Here is an 8,692-nt window from a genome sequence, read left to right as displayed (position 1 = left end):
TTAAATCAACACCTACTTAAATCAACACCTACTTAAATCAACACCTACTTAAATCAACACCTACTTTAATCAGCACATACTTTAATCAACACCCACTTTAATCAACACCAACTTAAATCAACACCTACTCTAATCAACAGCCACTTTAATCAACACCCACTTTAATCAACACCTACTTTAATCAACACCTACTTTAATCAACACCCACTTAGATCAACACCCACTTAAATCGCCACTCACTTTAATCAACACCCACTTTAATCAACACCCACTTTAATCAACACCTACTTTAATCAACACCTACTTTAATCAACACCTACTTTCATCAACACCCACTTAAATCAAAACCTACTCTAATCAACACCCACTTTAATCAACACCTACTTGGATCAACACCCACTTTAAACAACACCTACTTAAATCAACATCTACTTAAATCAACATCTACTTAAATCAACACCCACTTAAATCAACACCTACTTTAATCAACACCCACTTAAATCAACACCTACTCTAATCAACACCTACTTTAATCAACACCCACTTAAATCAACACCAACTCAAATCAACACCTACTTTAATCACCACCCACGTAAATCAACACCAACTTTAATCAACACCTACTTTAATAAACACCTACTTTAATCAACACCTACTTAAATCAACACCTACTTAAATCAACACCTACTTAAATCAACACCTACTTAAATCAACACCTACTTAAATCAACACCTACTTTAATCAGCACATACTGAATCAACACCCAATTTCCTAATCAACACCAACTTAAATCAACACCTACCTAATCAAATGTTCACTTCTAATCAACAATCTACCTTTAAATCAAACACCCACTTTTAACCGAACACCTCCACTTTAATCAACAATCCCACTCTAGATCAACACCCACTCTAAATCGCCACCACTTTAACAATTCACTCTTTAATCACCACCACCTTTAATCAACACTCACTTTGAATTAACACCTACTTCATCAACATCCAAATCAAACCTACCTAATCAACAATCCAATTCTTAATCAACACCTACTTTAATCAACACCTACTTTAATCAACACCCACTTAAATCAAAACCAACTCTAATCAACACCCACTTTAATCAACACCTACTTGGATCAACACCCACTTTAAACAACACCCACTTAAATCAACACCTACTCTAATCAACACCTACTTTAATCAACACCCACTTAAATCAACACCAACTCAAATCAACACCTACTTTAATCACCACCCACGTAAATCAACACCAACTTTAATCAACACCTACCTTAATAAACACCTACTTTAATCAACACCTACTTAAATCAACACCTACTTAAATCAACACCCACTTAAATCAACATCTACTTAAATCAACACCTACTTAAATCTACATCTACTTAAATCAACATCTACTTAAATCAACACCTACTTAAATCAACACCTACTTAAATGAACACCTACTAAAATCAACATCTACTTAAATAAACACCCACTTAAATCAACATCTACTTAAATCAAAATCTACTTAAATCAACATCTACTTAAATCAACACCTACTTAAATCAACACCTACTTAAATCAACACACTTAAATCAACATCTACTTAAATCAACACCTACTTAAATCAACATCTACTTAAATCAACATCTACTTAAGTCAACACCTACTTAAATCAACACCTACTTAAATCAACACCTGCTTTAATCAACACATACTTTACTCAACACCCACTTTAATCAACACCCACTTAATTCAACACCCACTTTAATCAACATCTACTTTAATCAACACCTACTTTAATCAAGACCTACTTTAATGAACACCCACTTAAATCAAAACTTACTCTAATCAACACCCACTTTAATCAACACCCACTTAAATCAACACCCACTTTAATCAACACCTACTTTAATCAACACCTACTTTAAACAACACCTACTTTAATCAACACCCACTTAAATCAACACCCACTTAATTCTACGCCCATTTAATCAACATCCACTTAAATCAACAACCACTTAATTCTTCACCCATTTAAATCAACACCCACTTTAATCAACACCTACTTTAATCAACACCCACATAAAACAACACCCATTTTAATCAACACCCACTTTAATCAACACCTACTTTAATCAACACCTACTTTAATCAACACCTACTTTAATCAACACCTACTTAAATCAACACCCACTTAAATCAACACCTACTCTAATCAACACCTACTCTAATCAACACCTACTCTAATCAACACCAACGTTAATCAACACCTACTTAAATCAACACCTACTTAAATCAACACCTACTTTATTCAACACCCACTTAAATCAACACCTACTCTAACCAACATCTACTCTAATCAACACCTACTTTAATCAACACCTAATTAAATCAACATCAACTTAAATCAACACCTACTTAAATCAACACCTACTTATATCAACACCTACTTAAATCAACACTTACTTAAATCAACATCTAATTAAATCAACACTCACTTAAATCAACATCTACTTAAATCAACATCTACTCGAATCAACATCTACTCTAATCAACACCTACTCTAATCAACACCTACTTTAATCAACACCTACTTAAATAAACACCTACTTAAATCAACACCTACTTTAATCAACACCCACTTAAATCAACACCTACTCTAACCAACATCTACTCTAATCAACACCTACTTTAATCAACACCTACTTAAATCAACACCTACTCAAATCAACACCTACTAAAATCAACACATACTAAAATCAACATCTACTTAAATTAACATCTACTTTAATCAACACCTACTTAAATCAACACCTACTTAAATCAACACCTACTTTAATCAACACCTACTCTAATCAACACCTACTTAGATCAACACCTACTTAAATCAACATCTACTTAAATCAACATCTACTTAGATCAACACCTACTTAAATCAACATCTACTTAAATCAACATCTACTCTAATCAACACCTACTCTAATCAACACCTACTTTAATCAACACCTACTTAAATCAACAATTACTCTAATCAACTCCTACTTAAATCAACACCTACGTAAATCAACACCTACTTAAATAAACATCTACTTATATCAACATCTACTCTAATCAACACCTACTCTAATCAACACCTACTTTAATCAACACCTACTTAAATCAACATCTACTTAAATCAACACCCACTTAAATCAACATCTACTTAAATCACCATCTACTGTAATCAACATCTACTCTAATCAACACCTACTCTAATCAACACATACTTAAATCAACACCTACTTAAATCAACACCTACTTAAATCAACACCCACTTAAATCAACACCTACTGTAATCAACACCCACTTAAATCAACACCTACTTTAATCAACACCTAGTTAAATCAACACCTACTTAAATCAACACCTACTTCAATCAACATCTACTTAAATCAACATCTACTTAAATCAACATCGTAAATCAACACCAACTTAAATCAACACCTACTTAAATGAACACCTACTTAAATCAACACCTACTAAAATCAACACCCACTTAAATCAACATCTACTTAAATCAACATCTACTAAAATCAACTCCAACTTAAATCAACACCTACTTTAATCAACACGTACTCTAATCAACACCTATTCTAATCAACACCTACTTAGATGAACACGTACTTAAATCAACATCAACTTAAATCAACATCTACTTAAATCAACACCTACTTAAATCAACACCTACTTAAACCAACACCCACTTAAATCAACATCCACTTAAATCAACACCCACTTAAATCAACATCTAATTAAATCAACATCTACTTAAATCAACACCTACTTAAATCAACACCTACTTAAATCAACACCTACTTAAATCGACACCCACTTAATTCTACAACCATTTAAATCAACATCCACTTAAATCAACACCCACTTAAATCAACATCTACTTAAATGAACACCTACTTTAATGAACACCTACTAAAATCAACACCGACTTAAATCAACACCCACTTAAATCAACACCTACTCTAACCAACATCGACTCTAATCAACACCTACTTAAATCAACATCTACTCTAATCAACATCTACTCTAATCAACACCTACTCTAATCAACATCTACTTTAATCAACACCTACTTAAATCAACACCTACTTAAATCAACACCTACTTTAATCAACACCTAATTAAATGAACATCAACTTAAATCAATACCTACTTTACTCAACACCTACCCTAATCAACACCTACTTTAATCACTTCTACTTAAATCAACACCGACTTAAATCTACATCTACTTAAATCAACATCTACTTAAATCAACACCTACTTAAATGAACACCTACTTAAATCAACATCTACTTAAATCAACATCTACTCTAATCAACACCTACTCTAATCAACACCTACTTTAATCAAAACCTACTTAAATCAACATTTACTCTAATCAACTCCTACTTAAATCATCACCTACTTAAATCAACACCTACTTAAATCAACATCTACTTAAATCAACATCTACTCTACTCAACACCTACTCTAATCAACACCTACTTTAATCAACACCTTCTTAAATCAACATCTACTTAAATCAACACCCACTTAAATCAACATCTACTTAAATCAACATCTACTGTAATCAACATCTACTCTAATCAACACCTACTCTAATCAACACCTACTTAAATCAACACCTACTTAAATCAACACCTACTTAAATCAACACCTACTTTAATCAACACCCACTTTAATCAACACCTACTTTAATCAACACCTACTTTAAACAACACCTACTTTAATCAACACCCACTTAAATCAACACCCACTTAATTCTACACCCATTTAATCAACATCCACTTAAATCAACAACCACTTAATTCTTCTCCCATTTAAATCAACACCCACTTTAATCAACACCTACTTTAATCAACACCCACTTTAAACAACACCCACTTTAATCAACACCCACTTTAATCAACACCTACTTTAATCAACACCTACTTTAATCAACAGCTACTTTAATCAACACCCACTTTGATCAACACCCACTAAAATCAACACCCACTTAAATCAACACCCAGTTAAATCAACACCCACTTAAATCAACACCCACTTTAATGAACACTCACTTCAATCAACACCTACTTTAATCAACACCCACTTTAATCAACACCTACTTAAACAAACACCCATTTAAATCAACATCCACTTAAATCATCACCAACCTTAATCAACGCCCACTTTAATCAACACCTACTTAAATCGACACCCACTTAATACTACACCCATTTAAACCAACATCCACTTAAATCAACACCCACTTAAATCAACATCTACTTAAATCAACACCTACTTAAATCAACACCCACTGAAATCATCATCTACTTAAATCAACACCTACGTAAATCAACACCCACTTAAATCAACACCTACTTAAATCAACACATACTTAAATCAACACCTACTTAAATCGACATCTACTTAAATCAACACCCACTTAAATCAACACCTATTGTAATCAACACCAACTTAAATCAACACCTACTTTAATCAACACCTAGTTAAATCAACACCTACTTAAATCAACACCTACTTCAATCAACATCTACTTAAATCAACATCTACTTAAATCAACATCTTAAATCAACACCAACTTAAATCAACACCTACTTAAATCAACACCTACTTAAATCAACACCTACTAAAATCAACACCCACTTAAATCAACATCTACTTAAATCAACATCTACTTAAATCAACTCCAACTTAAATCAACACCTACTTTAATCAACACGTACTCTAATCAACACCTACTCTAATCAACACCTACTTAGATCAACACGTACTTAAATCAACATCAACTTAAATCAACATCTACTTAAATCAACACCTACTTAAATCAACACCTACTTAAACCAACACCCACTTAAATCAACATCCACTGAAATCAACACCCACTTAAATCAACATCTACTTAAATCAACATCTACTTAAATCAACACCTACTTAAATCAACACCTGCTTAAATCAACACATACTTAAATCGACACCCACTTAATTCTACAACCATTTAAATCAACATCCACTTAAATCAACACCCACTTAAATCAACATCTACTTAAATGAACACCTACTTAAATGAACACCTACTTAAATCAACACCTACTTAAATCAACACCCACTTAAATCAACACCCACTTAAATCAACACCTACTTAAATCAACACCTACTTAAATCAACATCTACTTAAATCAACAGTCAACACCCACTTAAATCAACACCTACTTTATTCAACACCCACTTAAATCAACACCTACTTTAATCAACGCCTACTTTAATCAACACCTGCTTAAATCAACATCTACTTAAATCAACATCTACTTAAATCAAGACCTACTTAATTCAACATCTACTGAAATCAACATCAACTTAAATCAACACCCACTTAAATCAACACCCACTTAAATCAACATCTACTTAAATCAACATCTACTTAAATCAACATCTACTTAAAATAACACCTACTTAAATCAACACCTACTTAAATCAACACCCACTTAAATCAACATCTACTTAAATCAACACCTACTTAAATCAACATCTAATTAAATCAACATCTACATAAAATCAGCATCTACTTAAAATAACACCCACTTAAATCAACACCCACTTAAATCAACACCTGCATCTAATCAACACCCACAATCAACACCTCTCTAATCACCACCTACTTTAATCAACACCTACTTAAATCAACATCTACTTAAATCAACACCTACTTAAATCAACATCTACATAAATCAACACCCACTTAAATCACGACCTACTTTAATCAACACCCACTTAAATCAACACCTACTCTAATCAACACCTACTCTAATCAACACCTACATAAATCAACACCCACTTTAATCAACACCCACTTTAATCAACACCCACTTAAATTAATACCTACTTTAATCAACGCCTACTCTAATCAACACCTACTTTAATCAACACCCACTTAAATCAACACCTACCTAAATCAACACCCACTTAAATCAACATCTACTTAAATCAACACCTACTTAAATCTACATCTACTTAAATCAACATCTACTTAAATGAACATATACTTAAATGAACACCAACTTAAATCAAAACCTAATTAAATCAACATCTACTTAAATCAACACCTACTTAAATCAACATCTACTTAAATCAACGTCTACTTAAATCAACACCTACTTAAATCAACACCTACTTAAATCAACACCTACTCTAATCAACACCTATTTAAATCAGCATCTACTGAAATCAACACCTACTTAAATCAACATCTACTTAAATCAACACCTACTTTAATCAACATCTACTTAAATCAAAACCTACTTAAATCAGCATCTACTTAAATCAACATCTACTTAAATCAACACCTACTTAAATCAACACCTACTTAAATCAACACCTACTTAAATCAACACCTACTTAAATCAACACCTGCTTTAATCAACTCATACTTTAATCTACACCCACTTTAATAAACACCCACTTAAATCAACACCCACTTTAATCAACACCTACTTTAATCAACACCTACTTTAATCAACACCTACTTTAATCAACACCCACTTAAATCAACACCCACTTAAATCAACACCCACTTAATTCTACACCCATTTAATCAACATCTACTTAAATCAACACCTACTTAAATGAACACCTACTTAAATCAACATCTACTTAAATCAACACCCACTTAAATCAACACCCACTTTAATCAACACCTACTCTAATCAACACATACTTTAATCAACACCCACTTTAATCAACACCCACTTAAATCAACACCCACTTTAATCAACACCCTCTTAAATCAATACCCACTTTAATCAACACCCACTTAAATCAACATCTACTCTAATCAACACCCACTTTAATCAACACCCACTTAAATCAACACCCACTTTAATCAACACCTACTTTAATCAACACCTACTTTAATCAACACCTACTTTAATCAACACATACTTAAATCAACATCTGGCAAATCCTTTTCTTAAATGAACACCTGCTTAAATGAACACCTGCTTAAATCAGCATCTGTAAATCAGCACCGCCTATTCAGCACCTACTTAAATCAACATCTACTTAAATCAACATCCGCCAAATCGGCACCTACTTTAATCAACACCCTCTTAAATCAACACCTTAAATCAACGCCTGCTTTTAATCCAAAACCTATTTAAATCGGCGATGCTTAAAATCAACATCTGCTTAAATCAACATTACTTTAATCAACATCTGCTTAAATCAACATCTGTAAATCAACACCCATGAAATCGCTTACTTAAATCAGCATCTGCTTAAATCAACACCTACTTAAATCAACATATAGCGTCAACATATACTTTAAATCAACATCCACTTAAATCAACACCAACTTTAATCAATGCCCACTTTAATCAACACCTACTTAAATCGACACCCACTTAATTCTACAACCATTGAAATCAACATCCACTTAAATCAACACCTACTCTAATCAACACCTACTCTAATCAACACCTTCTTTAATCAACACCTATTTAAATCAACACCTACTTACATGAACACCTACTTAAATCAACACCTACTTAAATCAACATCTACTTAAATCAACATCTACTTAAATCAACACCTATTTAAATCAACATCTACTTAAATCAACATCTACTTAA

This window comes from Homarus americanus, unplaced genomic scaffold (genome assembly GCF_018991925.1).
Source record: "Homarus americanus isolate GMGI-L3 unplaced genomic scaffold, GMGI_Hamer_2.0 scaffold13307, whole genome shotgun sequence".
NCBI lineage: Eukaryota > Metazoa > Arthropoda > Malacostraca > Decapoda > Nephropidae > Homarus > Homarus americanus.
This window is presented reverse-complemented; position numbering follows the sequence as displayed.